We start from the raw sequence: 16,359 nt of genomic DNA, 5'->3' as shown, positions 1-16,359 counted from the left end.
CAGCCAGCAACAATCACCAGGCTTCTTCAATGGATACTTTCAACTTTCAGCCTCTTCTAGCTTCCCATCTAAATCTCACATTCATGGTTCACAATAAGCCAGCTATTATATTACCCCAAATACACAACAGGACTACACACAATCAAGTTGGAACATTCTAAATTGAGAAGGCAGAGGTCCCGGAGCCCTTGTGGAATCTGACTAGCTCACAGCAAACAGTAGGTACTATGCAGAGTCTCTTCCAAGAAAAACCTAGCCTGGTACATCCCCCCTCCTCCCTTTCCCAGCCCCCTGTCCCAAACACACACACAAACATCACATCCATGACTTTCCACAGGGCACGGACTCCTCCTCCAAGCCAAATGGCAGCTGGTAATAATCAAATATCATCTCCACTGCATCTAAGCTCATATTCTTGTTATTGAGATGCCCAGTTCACATTCAATCTGAAATTTTTAGCACATTTTACTGATTTCCATTTCCCAGGTCTCCCAATTCCAAGGGAGCACCACCTTTTCAGGGTCCAATGTCCAATTCCCAAAAGATAACACAGGGTCAAATGAATCTGCATTCAGGTTAAAGTACAAGGTTGATTTTAATTATGGCAATTACAGGCCCAAATTCTTTTATTTGAACAAGCTCAAATTCCGCTACATGCCCCTGGCATTACCATCAAGCAATGAATGTCACTGTTTGGTTATTAAATGCTCTGAGTCTTTCCAAAAGACGAAAAAAGAATCCATTTTGCATATTCTCCCACAGTCACAAGTGGTAAACAGAACCTCCCTCCCTCACCCCCACTGGTTTTATTTAATGTGTTTCTCACATTTTTATATCCTCAAGGAGCATGTCATGGGTAAGACTGCAGACAAGAAGCCAGAGTGCTATCACTGGAGGCTGAAAAGTGATTAATATGCATCTTCCATTCTGCGAGAGTCATGAGCAGAGAAAAGCCCAGCTGTAAAGGCAGGCAGCGAAATGAGGTGTCACTTCCAGAACTTCTCCTGTGCAATTCAGAGATTAATATTATGAAAGAGGGCAACACAGTACCTCTAACCAAGGGCGATACAATCTTTCTAGAGGCTGTGTGGTAGATAGAATCCCACGGTGGCCCCCAAGATTCTGGGTCCTTGGTTGACATACATCCTCTGGAGTTATTCAATCAAACATTAATTCAGGTTCTGCTGCGAAGGAATTTTATAAATGTAACTAAGTTCCCAAATCAGCTGGTTTTAAGATAGAGAGAACTAATCACACAAGCCCTTTACATCTAGGTCTAAATTTCAGAGGCAGAGGAAGTCAGAGATTCAAAGTATGAGGATTCAACACCAGGGAGATTCTCGGTTGCTGATGCTGTGAAGATGGAGGGGACCACATGGTAAGGATCTCAGAGTGGGTGGCCTCTGGAAGCTGAGAGTGACCCCAAAATGACAACCAGTTAGAAAACAGGGACCTCAGTCCTTCAACCATCAGGACCTGGATTGTGCTGACATCTGAATGAGTTTGGAAGCAGACTGTTCCTCAGTCAAGCCTCCAGATAAGAACACAGCCAACTGATGCCGCGATTTCAACCTGTAAGACACTGAACAAAAAGAGAACCCAGCCATGCAGTGCCTGGACTTCTGACCTACACCACTGTGAGTTAATAAGTGAATGTTGTTTAAGCTGTTAGTTTGTGGTATACCGTGACAGAAAACTTACAAAAGGTGATCCAACAATAGCCAAAAAAAAAAAAAAAAAAAAGTCATGCCCTTTGACTCAGTAATTCCACCTCCAAAATCTATCCAAAATACAGCAAAAATTTTATGCACAGAGCTGCTTATTTAATGTTATCTGCAAGTAAATTATGCATATCTATACCATGGAATATTCTGGAAGTATTAAAAAATTACACGAAAAAATGCAGAAGCCAAACTGCAAATAGAGTATCACACCTCACTGCATCAGGAGAAGTTACTTAAGAAAAGGGAAAAAAAATCTAACTGATCTTGCCACATCCCTACTCCAGAAAACAGAGGTCAACATTGTGTTTATAAGGTAGCCCAAAGAGGATACAGAGAAAGGGAAATGCTTTGAGCTGAAGAAGTGAGAACAGCCTGACTTGAGTAAATTTGGCCCTCCCTTGGGGACTGGAATCTACAATCCAGGCCTCACTATCCTCAGGGACCAGATGGGGAAATGGCTGAGAAATGCTAAGTCTGGATATAAAGTTAAGAACCATATGACAGCCGAAAGATGGAAGCAACCTAATGTTCACCAGCAGATGAATGGATAAATTCAAAATGTGGCACAGTCATACAATGGAATATTACAGACCCTTAAAAAGAAATGAAGTTCTGGTACATGCCACTACATGGATGAACCCTGAAGACATCATTTTGAGTAAAGTAAGTCAGACACAAAAGGACAGAATTTGCATGATTCCACTTATATGAAACAGCTAGAATATGCAAACACACTGAGACAGTAAGTAGAGTATAGGTAATTGGGGTGGGAAGAAGGAGGAATTAATGCATAATGAGTATAGGGTTTTTGTTTGGGGTATTGGAAAAGTTCTGGTAATGGATGGTGATGAAGGTAGTGCAACATCGTGACTGCGATTAATCCCATTAAATGGTATGCTTTGGAATGGGTGAGATGGGAAAGTTTACGTTGTACGGATGCTTCCTCAATCAATAAAAGAGAGAGAGAGGCTAAAAGGCAATGACCATTAAATTCAATACACAATGCCTGGACTGGATCTAATAATGGAAGAGGAAATGCCCAAAGGGACATTACTGGGACATATGAAAAATTTGGAATATAGACTGTAAGCTTTATTATCTATGTTAAATTTCTTGAACCTGATAACAGTACTTAAGGTGGTTATATATAAGTGAATATCCTTGTTCTTAGGAAATATACATGGAAGTATTAAGTGATCAAGGACCATGATGTACATAATCTACTCTTAAATGTTTAGTAGATAGATGATAGACAAATATATAGATATGGAATGGTATAGCAAATGTGGTAAAATGTCAGAAGACTGGGATATCTGAGTAGACATCTCTACATGGGTTTTGTATTAATTTTGCAACTGTCCTGACATTATTTCAAAATAAAAAGTTTAAGGGAAAAAAGAAAATAGAACCATGGGATTCTTTGTATCATCCTACTTCAAGAAAGAACAGGTAACCATAATGATAGGATTTCTCACCAGCCCACAGGAGCAGGCTTGCTGCCAATCAAAGAGCTTAAAGTAAAGAGGTATCTTATTCCTCACCATGGACTTAACTTTGAACTTAATACTTATTCGCCTAAGAAAAACACTGAAGAACATATATAAAAATATTTAAGTTTTATTTTATTCCTCTAAATGAGCTTACATTTTTGCACTATTTATCTTATTACATTATTTTATAATAAAATCATACTTTTGTCCAAAGGCATTCCAGGTCAGGCCCCCTCTCTCCTCCTTCCTCCCATCCTGGCCTAAGCCCTCCATGCCAATGGCCTGGTCTACAGCAACAACCTCAAAATGGTCTCTTCAGCTTTCTTTCTCCGTTTTCCATCCTACCTACCACAAAACCTTCTGAAAACAAAACTCTGATTATATCAATTCATTGCTCTAAACCTTTGTTGGTTTTTCACTATGAATTAGAATAAAGTGGAAAATCCTCAGCCTTTAAAACCCCACCAAATTACATGCTTACAGGACACTCATCTTTAACCTTCGCCCTCCACCTGCTCAAGCCACACTAATCTGCAGCACTCAACTTTCTCAGGAAAGGTCAGCAAGTCTCTCAGTTCTGGAGAAATGCTAAAGCTCTTCCCACTGCCTGCAAAGTTCCTCTCTCCTAATCTGCTGTTCAAATTCTACTTATCTTTTAAGTCCCAAGACTTAAGAAGCTTTCTCAGAGTCCTCCAAGGGACTTCTCTGACAGCACTGTCACTGCTCCACTGTCACAGGATTTGCCGTAACTTGCTTTGCAGTAGTTGTTTCTATACATATTTACCTTCTCCCAGGTAAGCCCCTGCAGGGCATGTCTATTTCATTTCTGCCACAGCTTCTAAAGAGATGCTTTGTAGGTCAGAAACAAGGCAAAATCAGGGGCTTTCCAGCTAATAATTTGGCAAGCATCTCAAACAATTTGACAACCATCTCAAAGTTTTTTTCAGTTGTTTCCCTTGATAATTTATGATCCATAACAGTATCTATATTTCTAAAGTTCCTTAGTTTCTATATTAGATTCCTAGGCCTGCCATAACAAATCATGAAAACCAGGGTGGCTTAAAACAACAGAAAGCTATTCTCTCACAGTTCTGGAGGCTAGAAGTCTGAAATCAAGGTGTCGATACGGCTATGCTTTCTCTGAAGGCTCTAAGAGAGAAATCCTTCTTTGTTTCTGCCCAACAACAGTGACGATTGGCAGTCCTTGGCATTCCAAGGCTTGTAGCAACATGACTCCAATTTCTGCTTCCATCTTCATTTTGCCAACTTCTGCCTGCATCTGTCTCTGTGTCTTTTCTCCTCTTCTTGTAAGGACTTCAGTCAAACTGGATTAAGGGCCCACCCTATTCCAGTAGGACCTTATTTTAACTAATGACATCTTCTAAGGTCAAGTGTTAAGAATTCAAAATATTGTGGGGGTGAGAGACACACAATTCAAGAGCTTATTTAATACCTCCTAGAATAAACTTTGATAGTTTACTGCCTACTGTGTGAAACTATTCTAACTAGAATAGGGAAATCTGATGAAAGAAATTTCGTGTATCTTACCCACACTTTATAATGAAAAATTTCAACCATCTCCTCTTTCAACCTTTGTTTTTCCATACTGAAAAGCCCTCTCCCACCTGTGGGAAAACAAACTTACTGTTCAGAACTGCTCCCTGTCAAAAGAGATATCTTCAAACTGAAGAGAATAAAGTTCTTAACAGCCCTTGTTCCTTCAACCACAGTGAGGATGGTAGCTCTTGTGACATGAATAAGATAGGAATCATATGTCCTTTAAAAATAAGACTACCATAGCATTGACAGTGAAGTTTGATTCTTATTGGGCTGGGGGAAAAAACATAATTAATTTGGAAAAGGCAGGTTAACTGATGGCTTAAAAAGTATATCTATTCCTTTAAGATTCTATAAGCTTCCATACACAAATTGCTGTTATCCTAGTTTAAAAATAAATTCTTGAAGAGCCAACCCCCAAAGACAGTTGTGACCTTAAACATTTGGTTTCACCAATTCAAAGAAACAGGCCACATTTCAACAAAAGCAAGAAGGATTCTACCTGCCATTTCTGCGACCATCCAAGGCCCTCCAGGATAACACAGGGGTAGTCTGGTGCAGTAAAATGGGTATACGTGCCCTTTGTAGTCAGCACTCAATTCAATATCCACTTCTACCACCTCTCAAGTGTAAAAAAATTAAAAACAACTGAGCAAACGTTACCACTGACCTTTTGTTGTTAAAAATCAATGGCAATTTTTAGTAGTTATTTTACTTGATCTCTCCATAGCATCTGCACTAATGATCAAACCTTAAAACCCTAGGTTTCTGTAACAAGACTCTTTCCTGGGACTCCTCCTAACATTGAACCCTCCTCCTTCTTGGTCTCTTCCTTATCAATCCATTTCTTTCTCTCCTCTGCCTCGTTTCAGGCCTTCATCAGTTCTCAGCTGGACTAGTACACCAGCCCATGCCCTGCCTTGCTCCCTTTCCCTCTCAGTGGTATTGCTGAACAATAGTCTGGTTATGCTGCTTGCTGGCTTAAGCTCCTTTAGAGGCTCCCCAATGTCCACAGATAAAGTACAACATCCTGAGCATGGCACTGAAGTCCCTTAAGATCACTCTTCTAAAGTAAATAAAGACAAAAAAAATTTACATGAGAAAAAAAAAAAGATCACTCTTCTGCTCACCTCTACAGCCTACCTTGTGTTTCCCAACTCCCAATCACATCCCAAAACTCCAGCCATAATGAATTCTTTATAATGAATTCCTCGCAGTCCACTCAGTCACACTCTCTCTCACCTTTGGTCCTTCACACCTTCCTCTGCCTGGAAAAAACCTCTCTCTACTCGTCAGCTGATAATTCTTTCTTGTTCCTCTAGATGCAGTTCAAGCTTTTCTAAGAAACTTTTTTGAACCATGTGTAGCAGTTTGATATGGTTATGAATTCCAAAAATAGATACTGGATTATGTTTGTAATCTGATCCAAACCTGGCACGATTGAGTTATGATTAGGGTGTTGAGTGCCTACCCCTTAGTGGATGGGGACTCACAGATTAAAGGCATGGCAGAGAACAGAGTTGAGGGATTATGATGTTGGATTTTGATGCTGAAGCCTTAAGCTGGACCCCAGAAAGTAAGCTCATAGAGGAAACAGAAGCAAGCCTTAGGAAGAGAGAAACCTGAGCCCAGGAAAAAGAAGCCTGAGGAAAGGAGGAACCCAGGAAGCCTGTACCCTCACAGACATCGGCAGCCATCTTGCTCCAACATGTGAAAATAGACTTTGGTGAGGGAAGTAACTTATGCTTTATGCTGGGTAACTGTAAGCTCCTACCCCAAATAAATACCCTTTATAAAGACCAACCAATTTCTGGTATTTTGTATCAGTACCCCTTTGACTGACTAATACACCATCCCCTCACACACACACACACCTAGCAAGAGTTAGCTGTGCTTCCCCATATGCTGTCACAGTAACCAAGGCTTAACTTATTGTACCTCTTATACTTTACAATAATGATTTTAGTCTTACATCTCCTCAATTAGTCTACAGTTTCCTTGAGGGTGAAAATCAATTCACTTAGTACAATGCCTGTTACATAATGTGAACCCAATAAATATTATATTAGCTATTATAGACATTATAGGTCTTAAAGGCTTATGCTACACAAAAACTTGTTCATAGCATCATTATTTATAGTAGCAAAAAAGTGGGGGGAAGCAAATGTGACTCAAGCATTTGGGTGCCTGCCTACCACACAGGAGGTCCCAGGTTCAGTTCCAAGTACCTCATAGAGAAGACGATCAAAACAGCAACCTGACAGGCTGGGGCAGCGAGCTAACGCAACAAGGTGATACAGCAAGATGACACAATGAGGAGGCACAAAGAAGAAACAATGAGAGACAAAATAATGCAGGGAGTGGAGGTGGCTCAAGAGATTGAGTGCCTCTCTCCCAGGTTTGGTTCCCAGTGCCACCTAAGGAGAAGGTGAGCAGATATAAAGCACAACAAATGGACAGAGAGAGCAGACAGCAAGTACAAACAAGTGGGGTGGGTGAGGAAAAAGAAATAAAATAAATCTTAAAAAAAAAAGTGGGATACTACTGTACCATTTTATGAATATAAAAAAAAAATGGTTTTGAACTAATCCATTCCTGTGAATACAGGGTCTTTCTTTACATTTTTTTTTAATTAGAGAACTTGTGAGCTTATAAAACAATCATGCACAATGTGCAGAATTCTATCACCCCTCCACCAACACCATACCTTATTGTGGAAGATTTGACAGATTATGAAAGAACATAATAAGATCATCACCACTATGGTCCACAGTGTACGCTTGGTATATTTTTCCCATACACCCTCTATTATTAAAACTATGTATTAGTCTTGTACATTTGTTATAGTTCATGAGAGTACACTCATATTTGTACCATTAACCACAGTCCATCTTCAGTTGTAGGGCCTTTTGATTGGACTACATCAGTGAGGCGTGAGTCAGCTTGGGTCTCTTCCTGGGTCTCATATAAATAGAGATACAGAGAGAAACACACAAAAGAAAAGAGAGGCGCCATATTATATTGATCCTGCCATCTGAGAGAGAGGACTGCAGGAAAACAGAGAAGCCCCGAGAGGCACAATGAGCCGAGGCCCAGGGAGGGAAGAGCCAGATACATGATAGCGCATAGCTGAACTCAGGAAGAAAGCAGACAGCCAAAACTAAGAGAGGAGGCCCGGAAAGGAACAAGCCCTATGCCTGGTTGCCCACAGCTGAGGCCCAGGAGACAGTAGATTCTGGGAGGGAAGGCAGAGATTGGCAGCCATCTTCACCATATGGCAGGACACTAGGACCAACAGTAGCTGACTTTGGTGAGAAAGTATCTCTGATAGTGCCTTGATTTGGACATTTCACATCCTTGGAACTGTATGCTTCTACCCAAATAAATTTCCCATTATAAAAGGCAGCCCATTTCTGAGTACTTTAAATCAGCAACCATGTGGAAAACTAAGACAAACCTAAATGCCCATAATTTGATAAAGAGAAGTAAAATGTGGTATAACCATATAATGGAATATTATTCAGCAATAACAAGGAATGAAGTGGGAAAAAGACTTGGCCCAATGGATAGGGTGTCCACCTATGGTCCATGGTTCAAACCCTGTGTCTCCTCGACCCATGTGGAGCTGGCCCATGCGCAGTGCTGATGCACATAAGGAGTCCCGTGCCACGCAGGGGTGTCCCCCGTGTAGAGGAGCCCCACACTCAAAGAGTGCCACCTGTAAGGAGAGCCGCCCACCGCAAAAGAAAGTGCAGCCTGCCCAGGAATGGTGCTACACACACGGAGAGCTGACACAGCAAGATGAAGCAACAAAAAGAAACACAGGTTCCCGGTGCCTCTGATAAGGATAGAAGCGGTCACGGAAGAACACACAGTGAATGGACACAGAGAGCAGACAACTGGGGTGCGGGGGGGAGAAGGGGAGAGAAATAAATAAAAATAAAAATAAAATGAAATGAAATGCCAACACATATGTAATAGTCAGCCAAAGGGATGCTGATGCAAAACACCAGAAATTAGTTGGTTTTTATAAAGGGTATTTATTTGGGGTAGGAGCTTACAGATACCAGGCCATAAAGCATAAGTTACTTCCCTCATCAACATCTATTTTCACATGTTGGAGCAAGATGGCTGCCAACATTTGCGAGGGTTCAGGTTTCCTACGTTCCTCTCTTCCCAGGTCTTGTCTCTTTCCAGACTTAGGGTTCCTCTATTTCCCGGGGCTCTACTTTACAGCTTCAGTACCAAACTTCAACATCAAAACTCCAACATCAAACACCCTTAACTCTCCTTTGCCATGCCTTTTATGGGTGAGTCCCCAACCACCAGGGGTGGGGACTTAACATCCTACTGGCACAAGAGGTTTACCTGATTACTTAATCAAGTAAACCTCTGAATCCAATATAATCTAATATGCCCAGAGATCAGTTTACAAACATAATCCAATTTTTTTTTTGGAACTCATCAATAATATCAAACTGCTACAACATGTTACAACATGAATGAACCTTAAAAACCTGGAAGGAAGAGGTGAACTCTGGGGATTTTCAGGTCTGTGGTTAAAACTACAATGGTGGGACTGTTCTTTTGGCAAATATGGCAGGGGAAGGTTACTGGTGTAGGGTGTCAGCAGTGGGGTAATATGGAGGATAGGACACACCTGGGGCATGTCTCTATGGAAAATGGAAGTGTTCATCTTGTCATAGTGTGTTATCTCAGTGGGTAGAGACCTACACAATAAATAAGAAAATATTAAACTCCCATCCTGGAGAGTCCTGCTATGTTCTCAGAGGGGAAGAATCTCTTGAGAACACAGAAGTGCCAATAAAAGAAAACAGACCAATATGTCGAGCCCTCAATATTATTGCAAGTAATCATGAACATTATTTTTGAAAAACTGAAACTTAGTGGTTACCATGTTCCAAAGGGAGGGGTAGGGAAGAACAGAATAGATAAAATATAGGACATTTTTAGGGCATTAGAATTACTCTGCACGATCTTGCAATAAGGGATACAGGCCATTTTAAATTTCATCAAAACATATCAAAGTATATGGTGTAAAATGTAAACCATAATGTAAACCATAGACAATGGTTGGTAGCAATGCTTTTATATCTGTACAATTTTAACAAATATACCATTCATATGTAAATTGTTATTAATAGGAGAGGGTGAGAGAGGGGAGGGCATTGGGTATATGGGAATCCCCTATATTTTCTATGTGACTTTTTTGTAACCTAAAGCTTCTTTGAAGATAAAGTAAAAAACAAAAAACAAAGAAAACAAGACAATGGAGGAACATACGGAAGAAATTGTCACTGTACATAAAAAATAAAAGAACTTACAGTGATTAAAGACCATATATAAAAAATTTTATTTAAATTCTTAAATTATTATTATTGTATTTCCTTATTAATTTTACTTGATTATTTTTTGGCTTTGTTTTGGGGAAGTTTTGGGTCACAGAAGGGTCACAACTGTGGCAGGGAAGGATCACTGGTGCGGGGTGTTGGTCATAGGGGGTTGTGTGGGGAGGGGTGTACCTGGAGCATACCTTTATGGCATATGAATATGTTCAAGCAAGCATGGAGCATCGTCTGGGTAGGTGGAGTCCCACACAATAATTGAAAGAACACTAAATTCCAATCCTGAGGATTCCTGTTACATTCTCTAATACAGTGGCAAGAATGTGAGTATATGGGCAGTATCTACCAAAGGAGGACAAACCATTACGGCAGACCATTGATATTGAGGGCTGTACTTATGAACTTTTTCTAGTGAAACTGAAACTCACCCTAGTATTATATATTGCCTAAGAGCTACCTCCTGAAAGCCTCCTTGTTGCTCAAATGTGGCCTCTAAGCCAAACCCAGCATATAAGTGCACTATTTTCCCCTGGCATGGAACACTCCCAGGGATGAGACTCTCTAGCACCGAGGGATTATTACCAAGTACCAAATAGCAATGCATCTGGAAAAAGACCTTGACCAAAAGGGGGAAATATTAAATACAAACAAGTTTGTATAGCTAAGAGAGTGAGTTGGGAGGTCATTCCAGAGGTTATGCTTATGCACATCTCAGCAGGATCTCACTGACTGCCACAGTGAACAGTGCCTCAAACAGTGGGGCTCCTGAAGGTTCTAGAGATGTCTAGACACTATAGGCAGGGCAGGAATTAGGCACCCAGTCAGTGGGCCTTACTTTGAATTTATGTACCCCAATGTAACTGAGTTAGACTCATTTATAGTTTCCCTACACATGGCTCTTCTGCCCCTTTCATTTGAACCTATAGTTAGCACTATACTTGTTAAATATAAATCCCAGAGACTTAAATCTTCCATTTGTTCATGTGCCAGTTCAGCCCTGAATCTCAGCAGAGCTGCAACACCTACTCTCCAGTTCACTGGACTCACCCAGGACAACTAACAAGGAGAAGATGATAGACAACACCCACCCAAGGAACAGAGAGTGTCTGCAACTATGAGACAATTACATCTATCTGCCCCATCGGATCTAAGCCCCCTCTCAATTAGAAACAGAGCAGGCACACCATCCCAAAATCCTCAAGATTGGGGAATGAACAATGAAACTAAACTAGACTTATTAGTATTCTATTATAGACTTATTATTATTCCAGCAATGGAAGAACTTTCATCATTGATATAAAGGCAGTGACCACGAGAGGTTTTGAGAAAAGGGAAAGAAAAATTGGTGTAACAAGGGAACATTTTTGGGACATTGGAATTGTCCTGCATGACATTATAATGACAGATACAGGCCTTTATACATTTTGTCAAAACCTATAAAATTGTGCAAGGCAAAGTGTAAACTATAATGTAAACTATACTCCAAGGTTAGTAGCAATGCTTCAATATATGTAGAACAACTTTAACAAATGTATCACACTAATCAAAGATGTTGTTAATGTGGGAAAGTGTTTATGGGGGAAGGGATGGGGTATATGGGAATCCCCTATATCTTTTTTTCTTTTTTTTTTTCTGAGGTACCAGGGGCCGGGGATTGAACCCAGTACCTCATTATGTGAAAAGCTGGCACTCAACCACTGAGCCACATCAGTTTCCCTGAGCTGATTTTTTCATTTGTTTTGCTTGTTGTCTGTTTTCATTTTTCTCAGGAGGCACTAGAAACCAAAACTGGAACCTCCAATGTGGGAGGCAGGTGCTCAACCACTTGAGCCACATCCACTCCCAATCCCCTATATCTCTGAGGTAACATTTATGTAATCTAAAGCATCTTTAAAAATAAAAATATCTTTTTTTAAGAAGTATTAACCTGAATGAAAGAAACCTGTCACAAAGATCACATATTGTATAATTCCATTTATATAAAATATCTAGAATAGGCAAATCTATAAAAACAGAAAGCAGATTAGGGCTGGCAAGGGAATGTGGGCTGGAAGGATTGGTTGGTGTTAAAGGTACATGGTTACAGGGTTTCTTCTAGGGGCAATGAAAATGTTTTAAAAATGATTATGGGGATGGTTGCACACTCTGTAACTATACAAAAAGCACTCAATTGTACACTTAAGTAGGTGAATTGTATTATATGTGAATTATATCTCAATGAGACTTTCACCAAAAAAGAGCTTATACTATAATATTTTCATCTTTTACAAAACAAGACTTTGACACTTTATAATTGTCAAATGACATTGGGATGAATTGCATTACAAATTCATTCTGGATTTATAGTTACATTTCGGGACAAACACAAAGGTCTTTTTAGAAAGCTGATCTATCTGGGAAGAATTCATAATACAGCTTTCATAGGATTATCTTTCAACCCTGATTCAATGCAAAGGCAAGCCTCCATAGAGACCTTTGCAGTCTATGAAACAAAACTAGGGTTTGTTTATTTGAAGTGACCAGGAAAGAAATCAACTCTTCCTCTTTCAATCCTAGATAAATTAGAAAGAGCTGTTCTAAAAAATGAAAGCACTTTGCCTATTTATCCTTCCAAGAGCTGCAAAGTGAAAACATTCAATCAATGCAGATCTGAGCTAGGTCAGCTCCCCTAATACCAGTTTGTCACAGGCCTGAGCAAAGAGTAAAATGTATGCATTATCAGATTTCACAGAATAAAACCACAAGCTGAAACTCACTGATAGAGAAAAGATCAGGCCATTTCAAATGACAAGATCCAATCTCATTAAATTAGGGACAGACACCGGCTGCACCCGCTGTTTGTGAACCATCCTTTTCTAAAGCTTACTAGATAGAGGTTATCTATTCAAGGCTCTTGTTAAAACACTCAGCACAAAGGGTTGTAGTTTTAGTTTGCCACAGGGCTGCTGATGCAAAGTACCAGAAATGAGTTAGCTTTTATAATGGAGAGTTATTTGGGGTAAAACCTTATAGTCCGGAGGCTGTGAAATGCCCAAACAATGCACCTGCACAGATGCTTTCTCAATGAAGTCAGCTGCCATGTGGTGAAGAAAGACAACCACCCATCTCTGCTGAGGTCTCTGCCTTCTCCTCCAGAATCTACCCTCTCCTGGAGCTCAGCTGAGGACAACCAGGCTTAGGGCTGGTCTCTTATGGGGCCTCCTCTATCAGTCTTGGCTGCTCTACTTTCTTCCCGAGTTCAGCTGCATAGGGCTCATCTCTCCCAGGGCCTCAAATCTTTGAGCCTCTTGGGGGCTTCTCTCCTCACAGCTCAGCTGTGGGCGAAACTAGAGTCCTTTCTCTCACAGTGCAGGATCAAATATGGTGACTTCCTTTTTCTGCATGGCTTTCTGTTTCCATTTATATCAGACCCAGTAAGGGGGTGGACGGAGACTAGACTTAAGTCACACATCGCTGGCTTAGTCCAATCAAAAGAGTCTCAAGCCCACAGGAATGGATTCTTTGGAAAACACAATCTTTCTCTTTTTGGTATTCCTAAAACAATTTCAAAATGCCACAGATGTTTCTGGGGAAATCTCCCCTTTTAAAATGGGAACATTGTTACCTAAAATGGTACATAGTGGATATCACTAGGTAAAACATTCAATCTTTCTGAGTCTCAGGTTGCTCATGTGTGAAATAAGAAGGTAGACATCTTCTAAAGGTCCTTTCAGCTCCCTGAGTCTATTAACTGTCATTGTTAGGCCAAGTTTGTTGTTTCCTTAAGCAATTTTTCTAATAGGATAATAAGCAATGTTTATTGAGCACTTAACATACGCTAACAACTGTGCAAAGTGCTCTACACTGATTATCTCATTTAATCCTCACAGCAACTCCATGAGGTAGTATGCAGAGTTATCACAGCAGGTCTGAGACCGCTATACTTAGAAATGTCTCCTTGCAAGGTTGGCCCTTGGCTGAGAACTTGCATTTTGGCAGGGTTCCCACCATTCCCTAACTGATAAGAGTAGCTCACTGTGCCTAAACTGTTTCAGGGGTTCTTAACTTTTTTGTTCCATGGACCCGTTTGCCAGTCAGGTGAAAACCACAGACCCTTACTAAGGCCACACTATACTGTATATTATTTAATAAAGTATCACACCTGCACCAACATGTTCCCACAGGAATTTAAATTTTTTTAATTTAAGTTCAAGCTCATGAACCCCTTGTTAAGAACCCCTGGTTTATACAATGTAGTTTATGCTGAACACCAGCTTTCCTTTTGAGAGTTTACAAGTCTGGTACATGCTAGAAGAGGGTGCCTACATGACCAGCCCCAAATAAAAGCCCTTAGTGATGTCTAATAAGCTTCCCTAGTAGACAACATTTTACAAGTGTTGTCACAATTCAGAGTTGGAAGAATTAAATATGTCCTGGGTGGGAGAAGACTCTTGGAAGCTTGTGTGTGGTTTCCTCCAGACTTTATCCCATGTGCCTTTCCCTTTGCTGATTTTGCTTCTCATCCTTTGGCGTAAATAAATCTTAACAATAAATATGATTATATTCTGATGCTGTCAATCCTCCTAGCAAATCATAATACCTGGGTGGGCTTGAAGACCCCCAACATATTATCTCATTATTAATTTTATGAATGAAAAAAACTGAAGCTTAGAAAAGTAAAATAACAGATAACAGGGCAGACAAGTAGCATAACCTGGCTCCTAACCCAGGCAGTCTAGCACAGAATTCTAAACCTCTTTCTATACAATGCTCTTCCCATTCATTATAACATCTCCCTATTAAGTGTTCTAGGAAACAAATAATCTGCAGCATTCACATCCTAATTAATCACTTCCAAGAGAAACAGCCCTAATAGTTTTTTAAATGAAACTAGAAAAACAGAGACCAAAGCTGGATTGCTCTGGAAACATGTAAATATAGTATGAATCACCACATTAACAGATTACAAGAGAGAGGTCATAAAAACATCTTAAAACCCAAAATAACAGACCATTTCATATGTTCCAGACAGGTAAAAATCTTAAAGGACGAGAGTGTGATCCTGACAGGGATTTCTGTCTGTTTTGTTCACAGCTATATTCACAGAGTCTGGCACAAAGAAATTTTTTTTTAATTTGCTGAAGGATCAGAAATTTAAATGTCTGATAACACCAAGTGTTGGTGAGGTTATGAACCATTAGCTCTTTAAGCACTACTTCTGGGAGTACAAATTTCCAACCTCTCTGGAAAATAACTTGACATTTTCTGACAAAGCTGAATAATATGCACATCCCATAACCCAGGAATTCTACTATTTAAAATACACCGTGTTCATGGTATAATAATATCTATAATTTGAAAAACTGGAAAAAAACCCAAATATGTAATCACGATGGATAAACAAACTGTGGCACATTCATACAATGGAACACTACTTCACAAAGATATTAGAGAATTATAGCAATAGTAATCACATGGATATGAATTTCAAAAATAATGGGCAAAAAAGCAAGTCACAGAACACTGCCACATGATTCCAGTTATATAACGGTCAGAAACAGACAAAATGAAACAAAATATCGCATGTGTGTGTATGTGTTTGGAAAACCTGTAACAAAAAACAAGGAAATGATTAATCTGAAATTTCAGGGCAGTTGCATTTCTACAGGGAAGACAGATGTTCTGAGGGAAGGCATCTGGGGCTTTAAAATGGGAATGGTCTATTCCTTAAGCTATGTGGAGAGTACATTTTATTATTATTCTTTCTATTCCTGGCATCTATATTATTCATATGGATGATATATTCAGTAATAAAACAACTTTTAAGGCAAAGTGTTTTAAAATGTGATTAAAAGAATGACTCAGGGGGAAACGGACTTTGGCCCAGTGGTTAGGGCGTCCGTCTACCACATGGGAGGCCCGCGGTTCAAGCCCCGGGCCTCCTTGACCCAGCTCCTGGAGCTGGCCCATGCGCAGTGCTGATGCGCGCAAGGAGTGCCACGACACGCAGGGTGTCCCCCGCGTAGGGGAGCCCCACGCGCAAGGAGTGCACCCATAAGGAGAGCCGCCCAGCGCGAAGGAGGGAGCAGCCTGCCCAGGAATGGCGCCGCCCACACTTCCCGTGCCGCTGCCGACAACAGAAGCGGACAAAGAAACAAGAAACAAGACGCAGCAAAAAGACACAGAAAACAGACAACCGGGGGAGGGGAGGGGAAATAAATAAATAAAAATAAATCTTTAAAA

The 16,359-nt window shown here is 40.3% G+C and overlaps 1 protein-coding gene across 17 annotated transcripts in view; it reads right to left on the bottom strand.

Annotated features, from left to right (window-relative positions):
• The window catches only part of WDR59 (WD repeat domain 59), a 118,002-nt gene that overhangs the window by 94,843 nt on the left and 6,800 nt on the right, over positions 1 to 16,359 (bottom strand). For 4 of the 17 annotated variants that reach the window (XM_071209074.1, XM_071209067.1, XM_071209068.1 and 1 more), the window contains exon 2: positions 827 to 1,004. The exons of the other annotated variants lie outside the window; for them this stretch is intronic. The gene's annotated coding sequence lies outside the window, so the exon portion shown is untranslated. The remainder of the gene's footprint in view (positions 1 to 826; positions 1,005 to 16,359) is intronic. 17 annotated transcript variants of the gene reach the window in all.

This window comes from Dasypus novemcinctus, chromosome 18 (genome assembly GCF_030445035.2).
Source record: "Dasypus novemcinctus isolate mDasNov1 chromosome 18, mDasNov1.1.hap2, whole genome shotgun sequence".
Taxonomy (NCBI): domain Eukaryota; kingdom Metazoa; phylum Chordata; class Mammalia; order Cingulata; family Dasypodidae; genus Dasypus; species Dasypus novemcinctus.
This window is presented reverse-complemented; position numbering and strand designations above follow the sequence as displayed.